This window comes from Puma concolor, chromosome A2 (genome assembly GCF_028749965.1).
Source record: "Puma concolor isolate L17-30 chromosome A2, mPumCon1.1.hap2, whole genome shotgun sequence".
Classification (NCBI taxonomy): Eukaryota; Metazoa; Chordata; class Mammalia; order Carnivora; family Felidae; genus Puma; species Puma concolor.
The window spans coordinates 171,393,490-171,409,633 of NC_141668.1; positions in this window are offsets into that span (position 1 = coordinate 171,393,490).

A 16,144-nucleotide genomic window follows, 5' to 3' on the forward strand; every position below is an offset into this window, starting at 1 on the left:
AACTTCTGCCTTATTTGACGATGGTGGGTTTTTTTTCTTCAAATATCTCTGGATTCACCTGGACAACAGCTTTGAGTTCCCGCATCCTTTGAGGGATGGGAGGGACCGACAGGTCTCTTTGTCATTTTATTTCTGGCAGGTTTGGTGTTGGGGTCTTCTGGTTTTGTAAAATACTGTAATGGGGAGGGGACTGTATTAATTTCGTGGAGTGACCATAACAACGTACCACAAGCTGGGTGGCTCAAAACCACAGAAATTAATTTCCCCACGGCTCTGGGGGCCGCTTCCTTCTAGAAGCTCTGAGGGAGAATCTGTTCTGTGTCCTTCAGCTTCTGGGGGCGCTGGCAATCCTGGGGGCTCCTTGGGTAGTAACAGGGTGACTCAGACCTCCACCTCTGTCCTCACGTGGCTATCTCCCCTGTGCGGCTGTCCGGGTTTTCCCGTGGCCTCCTTAAAGGGACCTCAGTCACTGGATTCAGGGTCACCCTACCCCGGCGTGACCCCCCCTTAGCCTATTACACCTGCAAAGACCCTACTTCCAAGTAAGGTGACTTTCTGAGCTTCTGAGTGGACATGAACTGTGGGGACAGGACAGTGTCCCCAGTGCAGGGACGTTTCTCATTTTCCATGCTTCTGGATGGCTCTGCAGAATCAAGTTTATTTCTCCTTTCTTCAACCCTGAAGGAACTTCAGCTGTGAACCCACAGAGTGGACGCTGGTCCTTGGCCTTCCCCCCCCCCCCAATCTCCCACCCTCCAGACCCCGTCCTTAGGGGCTTTCCAAAAGTTGCCTCATTAACATGGAGTCAGGTGTGGTTGAAAGGGGCCTGTTAAGAATAACAAAAGATTCCTCTACGTCTCTGAACACTTAGGAAATTCCAAGGTTTTGTAAGCTCTGTTCCGGGCACAGAGCCGAAGACCAAATATATATGTTTCTAATTATGAATAACAGTAGCACATCTCCCCTACAGGAAGCCCCGTCCCATCAGCCGTCACCCCCTTCCCTCCCCCTCCCGCGGCCCCCACGAGCCCCCCTCCTGTCCCTGGATGAGCCCGTTCTGGACATTTCATACACGTGGACTCACACCCCGCGTGGCCTCTCGTGTCTGGTTCCCTCCCTGAGCGTCGCGTGTTCAGGGCCCGTCCGCGGGGCGGCGGGGGTGGGCGCCTCGCTCCTGCTCGCGGTGAATAATGTTCCCGTGTGCGGATGGCGCACGTTTTGTTCATCCAGTCACCTGTCGATGGACACGTGGGTCATCTGCACCTGCGGCTGCGCGGACACGAGTGCACAAGTTTTTGCTGGAACGCCTCTTTCCAGTTATTCCGCGAGGAGCCCCCCGCACCGTCTAGGCCTGCGCCCGGTCACGCATTTTCCTTTCTCGCTCTGCTGCTTTGGGGGTTGATTTTGGTGACTTAGGTTTTTTCCCAGAAGATCATCCGTTTCACCCCCGTCTTCAAGTTCGTTAGCGCAGAAGCCCACAGCGTTCTTTCGCGGTGCCTCTAAACACCCTTGCTGTTTATGGTTTCACGGACTCTCTTTTATCCCTAATTCTCATTTGTGTTTCTTTCTCTGGTTTTCTTGATTACACCAGCCTGTTTATCTATTTTAAAGCGCTTTATTTATTTATTTTTTCAGAAAAGCAGCCGTGGGATTTATTTATTACTTCTGCTGTTTCCCCCTTTTCTAAGCCATTAATTTTGGCTTTTATCTCTATTAATTTGCTCCTCTGCCTTCGTTAGCTCTGATTTGGGCTTGCCCCTCCCTTCCTGAGCTGCTGACTTTATTTACAGTTACTGCTTTTTTGTTTTTTTTCCTCCAGCAATGAAAGCATTTAGGGAAATGGACTTGGGCCCATTTCTTTCTTTCTTTCTTTTTTTTTTTTAACGTTTATTTATTTTTGAGACAGAGAGAGACAGAGCATGAACGGGGGAGGTCAGAGAGAGGGAGACACAGAATCTGAAACAGGCTCCAGGCTCTGAGCTGTCAGCACAGAGCCTGACGCGGGGCTCGAACTCACGGACTGGGAGATCGTGTCCTGAGCCGAAGTCGGCCGCTTAACCGACTGAGCCACCCAGGTGCCCCATGCTTGGGCCCATTTCTAAAACACTCTGGAATTGTTTTGACCTGAGAGTTACTTCTTTTTATTTTTATTTTTTCAACGTTTATTTATTTTTGGGACAGAGAGAGACAGAGCATGAACGGGGGAGGGGCAGAGAGAGAGGGAGACACAGAATCGGAAACAGGCTCCAGGCTCCGAGCCATCAGCCCAGAGCCTGACGCGGGGCTCGAACTCCCGGACCGCGAGATCGTGACCTGGCTGAAGTCGGACGCTTAACCGACTGTGCCACCCAGGCGCCCCCGAGTTACTTCTTTTTAATATGTCGTTTTTAGGGGCACCTCGGTGGCTCAGTCGGTTAAGCGTCCGATTTCGGCTCAGGTCATGATCTCACGGTTCGTGGGTTCGGGCTCTGTGTCAGGCTCTGTGCTGACAGCTCAGAGCCTGGAGCCTGCTTCGGATTCTGTGTCTCCCTCTCTCTGCCCCTCCCCCGCTCATGCTCTGTCTCTCTCTCTCTCTCTCTCTCAAATAATAAATGGTAAATATACATACAATTATAAAAAAAAACCCAAAAACCAGAACAAAACTTTATTTTCATTTCTGGCGTTGTTCCTCGCGGCTGGCCAGCACGGCCGGGGTCCTCCCGCTCTCCAGAAGGCGCTGGGCTCTGTGTCCAGGAGGCAGCTGCCTCTTCCAGCCTCCACGGGTCTCGGGGGAAGTTCTGTCCGCTGTCCTGGCAAAGTGTGACGGGCTCATAGGCTCCACCTCCTTATTTCCACCACACTGACCCTTGTGCGGCTTACTTTTCTGTTTAATCCCCTTTGACCAGGACCAGGAGAGATGCGAGGCTTCTGGCCACTTTGTCCTGAACGTCTGAGACTGTTTCCTTATGTGACAGCTTCGTGCCAGCCTATTCATTGCACGTTTTGTGGGCATTTCATGCTTTTTAAGTTTATTTATTTGTTTTGAGAGAGACAGAGACAGAGGCAGCAGGAGTGGGGGAAGGACAGAGAGAGAGAGACAGACAGACAGAGAGAGCGAGTGGGGGGTGGGGGCAGAGAGAGAGGGAGACACAGAATCAGAGGCAGGTTCCAGGCTCCAAGCCGTCAGCACAGAGCCTGACGTGGGGCTCGAACTGGTAAACCGTGAGATCATGACCTGAGCCAAAGTCGGGCGCTTACCCGACCGAGCCCCCCAGGCACCCCACTTTATTTTTAGAGCAGTTGTAGGTCCGCTGAAAAACTTGAGCAGAAGATCCGAGCTTCCCACGCATGTGCTGTCCCTACGCACCCAGGCCTCCTCCATCAGGGGCTCATTTGTCACACGGGGTGAGACTGCTTCATGCGTCATTATCTCCCCAAGTCTGCCGGCCACGTTCAGATTCACTGCAGGTGCTGTGCCTTCCGTGGCGTTTCATTGCCTGAGGTCACGTTCCCACCACTGTGGCCTCAGGCAGAACAGTCCCGTGGCCCTGAGATCCCCGTGCTCCGCCCATTCACCCTCCCCCACCCCGACAGCCGTGCCCACCCCCCCCACCCCCCCCCGCGGTCCTGCCTTTTCTAGAACATCCTGGACTTGGAACCACACTGGGTGTCGCCTCCTCGGCCTGGCTTCCGTCACCAAGTGCTGGGCGTCTGAGGCTCCTCCGTGTCTCTGCGTGGCTCGATGACTCGTTTCTTTTCAGCCGTCTGTCCCGTCATCTGGGCGGAGCACTGTGCCATTCTCCGTGCACCTGTTGAAGGACATCTTGGTTTCCAGACACACCGTCCTTCCGAGCGGTCCCCCCTGCCCCCCACCCCCGCTGTCGGGCTTTTGGCCGTTCCGGTCGGGTGCACTGCTATCTCATCGTTTTATCTGCAGTCTCCTCGGGACCCACACGAACTCACCTGTCACCCGTCCATCTTTGCTGGCGAGGTGCCCGTTCGGGCCTTCGTCCCACCTTTCAATCAGGTCGTTTTCTCGTTGTTGACTTTCGCATGCTCTTTGCATATTTTGGATAGCAGTCCTTTATCAGACGTGTCTGTTGCAAATATTTCCCTCCACTCTGTGGCTTTTCTTCTTATTCCGTTGACGGTGTCTCTCACGGCACAAGCTGTCAGTTTTAGCGATCTCTCTTTTAGTTTTAATGATCTCACGGTTTACCAGTTCGAGCCCCACGTCGGGCTCTGTGCTGACGGCTTGGAGCCTGGAACCTGCCTCTGATTCTGTGTCTCCCTCTCTCTCTGCCCCCACCCCCCACTCGCTCTCTCTGTCTGTCTGTCTCTCTCTCTCTGTCCTTCCCCCACTCCTGCTGCCTCTGTCTCTGTCTCTCTCAAAACAAATAAATAAACTTAAAAAGCACTAAAAAAAAACCTTTTTTTTTTTTTTAACATTTATTCTCTTTTGAGAGACAGAGTGAGAGTGGAGGAGGAGCAGAGAGAGAGGGAGACACAGAATCTGAAACAGGCTCCAGGCTCTCAGCTGTCGGCACAGAGACCGACGCGGGGCTCGAACCCACGAACCGTGAGATCGTGACCTGAGCCGAAGTCAGATGCTCAACTGACTGAGCCCCCCAGGCTCCCCACCATGTGTCTTTCAAAGACGTAATTTTATTAATAGAACAACACCCACTACTAACCTTTTGTCGCTTCCCTAAAACTCCCGCTTTGTGTTGATCTGATCAAGGATTTCGTCCCAGTCTTTTCCGCCACTAAAAGATTATGTTTGCACGTTACGTGTCGTCTCTCAAAAATTACATTTACTGTCTGCATCATAGTCAAATTTCCAACTCTTCTACATACGCAACGTAGTGTGTAAATGCTATAATTGTGCATCACACTCACTTCTTTGGGGGATTTCTGTATTTCGCTTCCGTCTGTCTGTCTGCACAGCGTTCGTCAGATCTCCTAGGAAAGGCTTCCCGAGCTGCCTCTGAGAACGGGTGGCCGTTGCCTTCGTAAGCGAATGGTGGCTTGGCTGGGACCGTGCTTTCCCGTGAAAACGTTTTGCTTACGGCCTTTTAAAAATGTTTCTTCCCGGCCTTATCGAGGTGTCATCGACACATAACATCGGAGGATATTTGACGCGTGTCGTGTTCACGTTGTGAAGGACCCATCCCCCCCTCCCCCCCCCCGCCGCTGGCCCCGCCACCTTGTCGATGAACCCACGGCGTCACATACTCATCTCTGTGGGTGCGTGAGGAGACCTCACTGCCTTTAAAATGCAAGGAGAGGGGCGCCTGGGGGGGTTCCATCGGTGAAACGTCCCATTTCAGCTCCGGTCACGATCTCACGGTCCGTGGGTTCAAGCCCCGCGTCCGGCTCTGTGCTGACAGCTCAGAGCCTGGATCCTGCGTCCCTCTCTCTCTCTCTCTGCCCCTCCCCGGCTCGCGCTCTGTCTCTCAAAAATAAATAAACATTCAAAAAAATTTTTTTTTAAGTTTAAATGTGAGGTTATCAAGGAGAAATCCGAAACCAAGTTGATTTTTATCTCTTGTAGGCGGTTTGTGTGTTTTAATGAGCTTTATTTTTTTTGGAGCAGTGTTAGATTTACAGGAAACACACTCCGGACGGGGAAGAGCTTTCCTGGAGCCCCGTAGCCGGTTCCTGGTTATTAGCGTCTCAGGTTATGGCAAAAAGGTGTCCCAGCTAATGGGCCGATACGGATACGTATTAATAATCAAGGGTCGCGCTGTCTTCCAATTTCCTAGAGTCCCCGAAATGTCCCTTTTGTGCCCCAGAATCGCCCACGCCTTCGGTCCTCGCGTCCCCTTTATCTCCTCGGCCGTGACGGTGTCTGAGATTTCCTTTGCTCTTTGTCTCATCTGCTGCGTTCCGTTCGCTTCCCTTTAGTCTCCAAACGCACCGATCCCGCCAAGAGGAAGGTTGACGTCAGTCGTTTTCCTCTACTTTTGCCTCAGGGACGGAAGCCCCTTTTCTGGGCTTGTGTAGACCCAGACCCATTCCTCACCCAGGAAGGTTTTCTTCTGCTGCCTGCGGAATGCGGCTCCGTTTGCTCTGCCTTCTGGAACCTTCTGGCAAACCGGCAGTCCGCGTGCCCTGGATGTTCCGCGGTGCTGATGCTTTTTAATTTTTTTTTTTTTAACGTTCATTCGTTTTGGGGAGACAGAGTGCGAGCAGGGGAGGGGCAGAGAGAGAGGGAGCCACAGACTCCGAAACAGGCTCCAGGCTCCGAGCCGTCGGCACAGAGCCCGACGTGGGGCTCGAACTCACGAACCTCAAGACCATGACCTGAGCCGAAGTCAGACGCTCACCCCACCGAGCCCTCCAGGCGCCCCCGCGGTGCTGGTTCCGGGTCGGCAGCACAGGGAACGGTGTTGGGGTCTCCTTCCGTCCTTGTTCCTCTGCCAGACCGTCCCCATGCTAGTCTCTTGTCTCTTCCCTTTTCGCTCTTTCCCCCTGGAACCTGTGTCTTCGTACCCGGAGGACGCGCGGGACCCCCGTGTGCGGCTTCCTGGGCTGGATCCCCCTGCCACCCGCGTTCCCGTCTGCTGCTCGAACCTCAGGGCCGGGGGCTGCACGCACCTCTCACCTTCGTCATCCTTGCCCTCATTTTTACCGTCCCTTAAGGGAAGGCAGATCTGAAGCGACTACTACTGGCTGTCGAATGGTGGTGGCAGATCCCTTCCGAGCATCCGACGGCCGGTCAGCCCTCCTGGAGTGGAGGAGGGAGGGCCCTCGCCCACTGCTACTGGGGGTCTGAGTTGGCTCAAACACTTGAGGAGACTGGCCGCGCCAGCTCCCGTCTGTCCACTGTCCCCAGAGCCGGGAGGGGGGGACAACTCCACCCCAGAGGGACGAGAGCTTCTGTCCACACAGAAGCTGTCTCTCAGACGCAGTGAGCACACAGGAAGCAGAAGAGCTCTCATAAGCTCCATTTATACGAATTTCAAGAACAACTGGGACTCGATTGGGCCGTGAGGGCCTCCAGGGGGTGTAGACTGGTTGGGGCCGCGTGGGAACCTTCTGGGTGGGAGGGTTCACGGGTGTGTGTGGATGCACTCGGCCGTAAGCCGGGGTCCCCTGCGGTGATTCTCGCCTGAGCCCCGGGGTGCTGCACAGGAGGGTGCTGGTCCCATGTTGTTCTTCCTGGATGTGTGGGCTCTCCCGGTCTTTGGCCTTCTGTTTACCCCCACGTTCAACGGTTCATTCAGGCACGGCTGTGTCCAGCTTCTGACCACACAGTTGGGGGACTGGCTTGCCCCAGTATGAGTATGCCCCTCTGTGGTCAGCAGAATAACGCCCCCACCCCAGCCCTGGGAGCCTCAGGTATGAACCCCAGTGGCAGAAAGGACTTTGTGAATGAGATTAAGGCCCCCAGGGGGGTGACCCCGGGTGCCCGGGGGGCCCAGCGTCCTCACGAGAGGGAGGCAGAGAGCCGGGCGGACCCCGCGCTGCCGGCCGTGAGGTCGAGGAGGGGCCGCGGGCCCAGGATGCGGCGCCTCTGGAAGCCAGGAAAGGGGGGAGACGGGGCTCCCTGGGGCCCCAGGGGAGCAGCCCTGCCCATGCCTGGGCGTTCGCCCCGGGAGGCCCGTGTCAGACTCCTGACCTCCAGAAGTGTCAGAGGATAAGCCCGTGTGGTCTTACGCTGCTAAGTCCGTGGTGATTTGTTATGGGAGGAGAAGGAAACTAACGCCCACTCCACTTGAGGGCAGTTCCCGGTGCCCCGGGGGAAGGTGCGTCTGGCTGTGGCCGGAAACCACGGTAGAGACAGTCAGCCACAGGCAGTTGATTCGTGGCACACCCCTCCTGGATTCCTTCCCACAGGGCAGCCGCCAAAGGCTGTGGGTGGTGCGGAGGCCCACCGAGGGGTCTCCTGTCGGCCCTGGGCCACCTGTCCACCACTGTGACCAGCCCCGGCTGGAGGGGGCGGGTTCCCAGCCACGCCCTCTCCCTGCTCTGTGCCGCCAGTGAAGCCGGTCCGGTGTCCTGGGCGCCTGGCCGGACTCAGCCGGGACAGGAGTGCCCCCCGCCCGGGGCCTTGAAGTCCAGGTGAGGAGGCATTTGACCTTGCAGAGCGGGCAGTGAGGGGAGTCCGAGTGGCTGGGTGGGGGGAGCCCGGCAGTGGGGGCCGCGGGCGGGCTGGCAGCGTCCGTCTCCCGGGCCAGTCGGCGCTCTCCCGGCAGATCCATGAGGTCGATGCAAAATTAATTAGAGTAATCAACTCAGCGGCGCCACGGAGAGCACCCACACAGGTTAGGCCACTAATTGGTAGGAGCTGACAGCGTGTCTCCCGTGTCTTCGAGGTATTAACACACCCCCCCCTCCACCCGTAGATTAATTACCTGTTTGCATCTTTGCCCCGTTTATTGCTCCCAGAACTGCCCTTCTTGGGGAGAAGGAAGGCAGGGTGGTGCAGGGGTGGGTCACGTAGCTGACCCTGGGCCCCCCATGCCCTCGCCCCAAGGTGAGCCTGTGGGACCCAGAGGGCACAGATGGCCGTGTCCAGTCTTGGAAGTGCAGCACCTGTGAGCCAACACGGCCCTGGAAGGGATGGCCTGTAGCCCTGCTACGCTTGGACCCTCGGGGACAACTGTCCACCTACCCACCTGTCCTGATGTTCATCCATCCATCTGTATGGTCATCCATCTGTCCATTCTTCCGTTCATTCACTCACTCCATCCATCCACCCATCTACACTCCATGCATCACGTGTCTACAATCTATCCATCCATCCATCCATCCATCCATAGACCCGTCCATCCATCCATCCGTCTATCCATCCATCCATCCATCCATCCATCCATCCATCCATCCATCCCTCCATATTTTCATACTTCCATCCATCCATCCATAGACCTGTCCATTCACCCCTCCATCCATTTAGCCATCATCCTTCCATCCACACTCCATCCATCACGTATCACCACCCATCCGTCCACTCATCTATTTACCCATCATTAACCCATCCATCCATCCATCTCCCTTCAACCCATCCATCCATCTGTTCATCCATTCATCTATCGTCCATCACGTACCCTTCCATCCATCCATCCTTCCATCCACCCATCCGTCCACCCGTCCGTCCATCCTTCCACACACCCACCATCCATAATGTATCCTTCCACCCATCTGTCCATCCATCCGTCCACCCAGCCCTTTGTTTACAGACTGTTGCAGGTACTTACGTACTTACCCCCTCTGCCTGGGTGCTCACTTGCCCATCACAGCTTCATTCATTCCTCCCTTCTACTACCACCGAGACGCTCATCCGCTCCGCGGTCTCCCCCACCCCCTACCCCAACCCCACCGGAAGCTCACACCTCTTTGCTTACTCTGTGCAGAGCCCCTTCACCCATTTCCTCTCATCCACTCCCTCTCCCCTCACCTGTCCGTCCTTTGGGCTTCCTCTTCGTCATCTCTGTCCCTGTCCATACATCTGTCTGTCTTCCAGTTGACCATCGCAGTTCCTCCTGGAGGCTCTGCAGGAAAAACCATCCTTGGCCCCCGTCTCCCAGCTTCTGGTGCCACCGGCAGACCTTGGCTCGTGGCCCCACAACCCCAGCCTCTGCCTCTGCCTCCACGTCGCCTTCTCCGTGCGTCTCTGTGTCCCTTCCTGTCTCCTACCAGGACAGCTCTGTGGATTTAGTGTCCACCCTAAACCCAGGATGATTTCATCCCGAGATTTGCAAATGAGGTCACATTCTGAGGTCCCAGGTGGCTATGGATTTTAAGGGGACACCATAGTCAACCCACAACAGAGGGACTGTGTGCTTTTTCTTTTCTTTTCTCTGCTTTTATCAGTATCTTCTAAGATGTCTATAATGTTAACATATTACCTTTTTTAAATTAGAAAAAAATTATTTTATTTATTTATTTATTTTTTTTAAAATTTTTTTTTTCAACGTTTATTTATTTTTGGGACAGAGAGAAACAGAGCATGAACGGGGGAGGGGCAGAGAGAGAGGGAGACACAGAATCGGAAACAGGCTCCAGGCTCTGAGCCATCAGCCCAGAGCCCGACGCAGGGCTCGAACTCACGGACCGCGAGATCGTGACCTGGCTGAAGTCGGACGCTTAACCGACTGCGCCACCCAGGCGCCCCTAGAAAAAAATTATTTTAGAGAGAGAGCATGTGAGCAGGGGAGAGGGCAGAGAGAGAGAGAGAGAGAGAGAGAGAGAGAAGCTTAACAGGCTCTATGCTCAGCACAGAGCCTGACACAGGGCTCGATCCCACGACCCTGGGATCACAACCTGAGCCAAAATCAAGAGTTGGACACCCAACCAACTGAGCCACCCAGGCGCCCCTTAACATGTTACCTTTGTAATGAGAATAAAGCTCCAATTTTTTAATATACAAAACTAAGTCACAGATTTGATCTCCTGTTTAAACGGAGGCTAAGAGGGGCACTTGGCTGGCTCAGTTGATGGAGCGTGTGACCCTTGATCACGGACCCCACTTAAAAATAAAACGGTAAAGGGGCGCCTGGGTGGCTCAGTCGGTTAAGCATCTGATTTCGGTTCAGATCATGATCTCACGGTTCATGGGTTCGAGCCCCGTGTCGGGCTCTGTGCTGACAGCTCAGAGCCTGGAGCCTGCTTCAGATTCTGTGTCTCCCTCTCTCTGCCCTTCTCCTGCTTATGATCGCTCTCTCCCTCTCCCTCTCTCTTGATTTAAATAAACATTTAAAAATTAAAAAAATAAATGAGTAAATGTTAAAAAATAAATAAAATCGTAAAAAAAATAACAAACAAACAAACAAGCAGAGGCTGAGGAATGGATTGTGACGTTTCTGGACAGATCGGAGTCCGGATGAAGCCCAGGTGGCTGGGAGGCACTGATGCCCGGGGTCCTTCACGGCCACGGCCTCCTCTACTGCCTCTGGTTTCTCAGCACCCCCGGATTCCTCTCCCCTGGGACTTGCACCTGGAGACGAGAACTTAAGCTCTGTCATATTTGTTTGACGCCTAAGAGTCACCGGGACACGAACGAGGCTCTGTCCTTGGAGTAAGTGACCTGAGCTTTCCCGCCGGGATGCTGTGGCATCGGGGTGTGTGCCTGGAGACCCCTGGCCGGCCCTTCCCCTCGAGAGGAGCTCCTCTCCCGCCCCTTGCCCCGTGTCCGACCTCCTCCCTCTTGGACCATCTCAGGCCTGGTGCTGCCTCTGTTGCGAACTGAGCCAGAGCCCGGAAGTCTGGCCGAGTCCTTCTCTCTTCCATTCCAAGCCCCGGTTTCCAAGTGTAAAATGCGGCACACCTGTGCCGTGGCCCCCGGGAGCAGTTTGTATTTGATCTCCAAGGGCAGTAGGGAGCCTGCGAGGGTCTCAGCGGGACAGTGGCGCAACTGACTTGGGGTTTCTGCCCCTCCCGCTGCTGCCACAGAAAGGGCGTGTGGGGGTGGACATGCTGGGCCCGGCCAAATGTGGGGTTCCCTCCGTCGGCTGTGGGTACACTGACCCCCAACTTTGCCGACCAGGGGGCAGGAGGGCTTCCAGAGCAAGGAGAAAACTCGGCCTCCGGAAATGAGTGCCCCCGGGGGGTTCTGTGTTTATTGCTGTTTCTCCACAGGGATCTCTTCTCTGGTTGGCGTGGTGGGGTCCGAGCTGACGAGGACAGAGTCCGCGAGAGCTGCCGCTGGACGTGTCTGTCAGTGCCCCCTGTGCCCCTGGTCTCTCGGTGTCCCTCTCTCTATCCCTGGACCCCCTGCCCTCAGCTACCCCCACACGAGGCGTCCACTAAATGGCTTTGGAGAGGTGGTGGCCAGGTGCCCGCACGGCGGCCCCTGTCCAGTTAGGACCAACAGCACGGTGTCCCCATGTGGGTGGTGCGGCCCGAGAGGCCACTTTGATCCCGGCCCCCGAGGGCCACTTGCCCACCGCCGACCGCCAGGGTGACCGCTCCCTCTCCGACTCGAGCCCCAGCCCGTCAGGCCACTGGCCCAAAGGATGAGGCCCTGGGCCCCAGAACACGGACCATGGGACACACACCTAGGGGACACGGGCACCTCAACACAAGCATAGGTGTTCGCACACATCCGTCCGCACCTCATAGACGTCCACGTTGGGGCACATGCTGGCAAGAGGTCTACACAGGCAACACGTGTGCAGACGCGTGCAGGTACTGATACAGGTGCTTCTGCACACACAGGTTCAAACTCACATGCGTGCCTGGGCGCACACACACCTGCATCCATATGCTTTCCCTTGATAGCCACACACTCTGCCCCCGCCCCCACCTGCTTCCATTCGGCCACAGACATCCCGGGGCCGTCCATCCCGAGAGGCCAGGAGCCCAGCGTGGGGCCTCCGGGAGGCTCAGACCACACCCGTCCCGGGGAGTCCTGCTCTGTGCCCGGGCGGCTCAGCCTGCGGTGTGACCTCCCCACCGGCTCCAGGCACCCCCGGCCCCACCCCCACCTCAGGGAGCGCCTCTTGGTGCCACAGTAGGTGCTTAATAAGTGCCCAACGGAGGGAGGATGTTGGGTCGGGGGGGGGGGGGTCAGCCAGGACGGAGTAGAGGGGAGCCTGACTCCTCCAGGGTGACCAGCTACAATCAGGGGGCCCATGACACGTGAATTTAGCTGAACAATTAGCATTTGGTACAAGTGGGTCCCTCCTGGGATTCCAGGCGCTCCTCCTCCTGTGCCGCTGGTCCCTGCGGGGGTCCAGCCCCCTCCCTGGGGCCTCCCCGCCGCCAGCCCAGGGGGGGTGGGGAGCTAGGAGGAGCCAAAGCCCTTGTTAGTCACCCGCGGCCACCGGAGAGGACCCCCGCCACCCCGTAGATGGGCCCAGGGAATGCACCTGTGCTACACAATTGCGGCTTCTCTGAAGTTCACGTGTCACCCGGTCTCCTCCCTCTCCCTCCCCCTCTCCCTCTCCCCCTCCTCCCCTCCCTCTCCCCCTCCTCCTCCTCCTCCTCCTTCCCCTCCCCCTCTCCCTCTCCCCCTCTCCCTCCTCCTCCCTCTCCCCCTCTCCCCCTCCTCCTCTCCCTCTCCCTCTCCCCCCTCTCAGGCCCAGGTGCTGGCTGACAGCACTCCCCAATCAGTGAGGTCCTCAAGAGACCTTACAGATGGGGAAACTGAGGCTAGGGGGCATGCCCCAGGTCACAGCTGGGGGCAGGAGGAGGCGGGACTTATTTGAACAGCACTTGAACAATATGGGGGAGTCCAGAGAGGCCTTAAGGAGACCCTCAGCCTGGAGGTGCTGGCCAGCACTGGATGTGTCCAGCCCGGTGTGGCCAGGGCCAGAGGGAGGCTTTCCATCTGGTGAGCTTGAGGGAGCAGGAGTCAGGGAAGGCGGCCTCCAAGAGGGGCGTATTGACTGGGGGTGCAGGGAGGTAGGAGCCACCCAGGGGTGGGCGGGCTGCCGGCTCTGTCAGCCCAGCTGCTCGGGTACTGCTGCCCCTCCCTTGACTCCCTCACCCGCTGGCCCAGGAAGAAGGAACCCCAGGGCGCGGGCATTGGCTGAAGACCTCCCTCCGTAACTCCCTCATCCCTCCCGACGGCCCCCCACCCTGATTTCCAGCCCCTGGGAAATCACAAACGGGCAGAGCCAATCAGAGCTGCCCATTCTGGGGCTGCAGGGAGTGGGTAGGTGACCATGTGACCTAAGCTGATCCAATCAGAGAGGATCTCAGGCCTTGAGTAGCCTAGAGGGAGGAGAGGGATGCGTGTCTCTTTGTCTCTCCTTGTCTCTATCTCTGTCTCTCTTCTGCTGGGCGACAGGGAGGGGGAAAAGGCTGCTGTCTGCCATCGTAGGGATGCGGTGACCAGGCTGGGTTACTGGATCAAGCCTCACCTGCAGCCGCTGTCTTCTCCCTGGTTCCACTGTTGGTCCCATTGGAATCCCGTCTTTGCTTCTCACACCTTACCTGCGAAGGGAGCCCTGCTCATCTCGGGGAACTGGAATCATTTCCTGGGGCCCGCTCCCCCTTTGCAGACGAGAGCCCTGAGGCTCCAAGGGGTTGAGAACTGAGCCAGGGTCCTACTGGGAGGGGCGGGAGCGGGTGGGGTGGCAAAGGAGGGGAGCTCCTGGGGCCGCTGGTCTGCAGCATAGGCCCCACCTCACAGAATTGGCCAGAATCGGGTTTTCCGCAGAAGCCTCGTGGCTTTAAGATATTGGGAGCTTGTTCAGACTTGAATGAACGCTGCAGACAAAGGAGACCCAACCAGGGCCAAGGTGGGGTCCCGCAGACCGTGGCGTGGGGAGGGGGGTGGCTGGCTCGGCTCCTTCCTGGGATGGGCTCACCTGGGAGGTCTGGGCATGTGGCTCCCGCGGGCACTTTCTCAGGGAGATCTCAGGGCCTAGTTCAGGTTCTGAGAGAGAGAGACAGAGAGAGCCAGAAGAGACACAGAAGCACAGAGACAGCGAAGTAAGAGACCCACGGAACGCTGCCAGCAGAGGCCGGGGCCCTGCCTGCCGGCCCGAGGCCCTGCTGGGCACCCAGCACACCCAGCCCCTGCGTTCACCTCCCAATCAGAGGACAGAAATCCCCCTTCCGGCTGCCTCACCAGCTATCGATTTGCCGTGGTTGCTGCAGCTGAGAGCAGGCGGGGCTGCAGGCGGTGGCCTCAGTGCGGGCCGCTAGCCTCCCTTCCTGCATTACAATCGTTATGATGCTTTGGGAGCAGCCACTACCTTGGGGGACAGCCCAGGCACCCCTGACGATAGGGACATCTCTGTCCTTTAGGAATAGAGGTGGGGCAGTGGAAGGCCAAGGTCCCGGGCCCCCCTCCCCTGACCCACTGTGATCACTCAGAACGTGTCCACTGAGCCCCCTCCTGCCCAGACTGCCGGCACCGGAGGGCCGGGCCCCTGCAGGTGGCGTCTTTGCTCCGGAAACAGAGGGTCTCTTTCTGGGGGCCTTGGCCCTGGACCCTCCCAGCCGGTCTCCAGGGGGCTCCGTGGTTCCAAGCTCAGGCCCGGGAGCCTGCGCTGCCGGGTCTGACGCCCGGGACGCAGCCAGAGTGGCATCGTCCTCCGCTCGCCTCCTGGCGTGCAAGGACCTCCTTCAGGCAGCTGCTACCCCCTACCCCCGTCCTCAGGAGCGGGGCTGGGCAGACCCGAGGAGGGCCTTGGGGGAGCGGAGGTGAAGAGGACCACCAGACCATCCCCGTCCGCGAGGCCCCGAGGCTGCAAGTGGGGCCCCCACCGCCGGCCTCCATCTGTCAACCCCTCACAGTGCCCCTATTCTCATTCTCAGAAAGTCACCGCGGCAGGGGGGGCACAGACCTGAGCCTGGGCCAGAGCCCACACCCCACTCCCTGCCCACCTGTCCCCCAGCTCCAGGCTACACTGGGGCGGTGCCATCCACCTCTCCGCCCTCTGGAACTTTTCTCCCGCGTCTCAAGCCCCGTGGTGCTTGCAACGGCCAAACTCCCAGGTGGAGCGAGTTATTGCACCCAACTTGAGGCCTTCATGACCTCCCGGCGATGGGCGACAGGCCCGGCCACGACTCCCCAGGGGTCGGACCTCACAGCTCTCCTCTGCGCCCTGATTTGGACCAATCCTGCAGCGCCGCTGGGGACACGGCCCCATCCCTGGGGGAGGGCGGGCGGGTGCTGCCTGCACGGAGGGGGAGGGGGATGTCGAAGCCCTTGACACCCAGAGACGTGGACCCGCGCAGGGGACGGGCCCGATCGGCCCCGGCGATCAGCGATCACCGAGCCTCCGTCGACTGTAACGTGCGCGTGCGTGCGCCCACGCGCCACATCGGGAGCGCGCCCCGCCAAGCAGCGCGAGGAGCACAGGCCCGTGAGGGCCTCCCTGGCCTCGGCGGGGGTTCCGCCACCAGCCGGCCTCGGGGGCGCGGGACTCGGCTCCAAGCCACCCATAAAGGCTTCTTAAACAGCCTGTCTTGGCCAACTGTCATCTCCATTAATGCGTAAAAATCATTAGGCACCGGTCCCGAGACCCCGATCGTAAAGCCTCAGGTCCCCGGGGCCCGCGCCCGGGCGGGCGAACGGCATCCTCCGGAAGGCTCTCCGGCTCCCCCCGCGCCCCCACCCTGCCCGGCCCCGCGCCCGGAGCCTCTTCCCGATCGATTTTATGAAAGCAGCTCCGGGTTCGCCAACGTTTCCGCTAGCGCTTTATGCCCCTGTTTAAAAATTCTTAATTAAGCAGGTTTTTCTGTTTACACTTGAACTAATTAC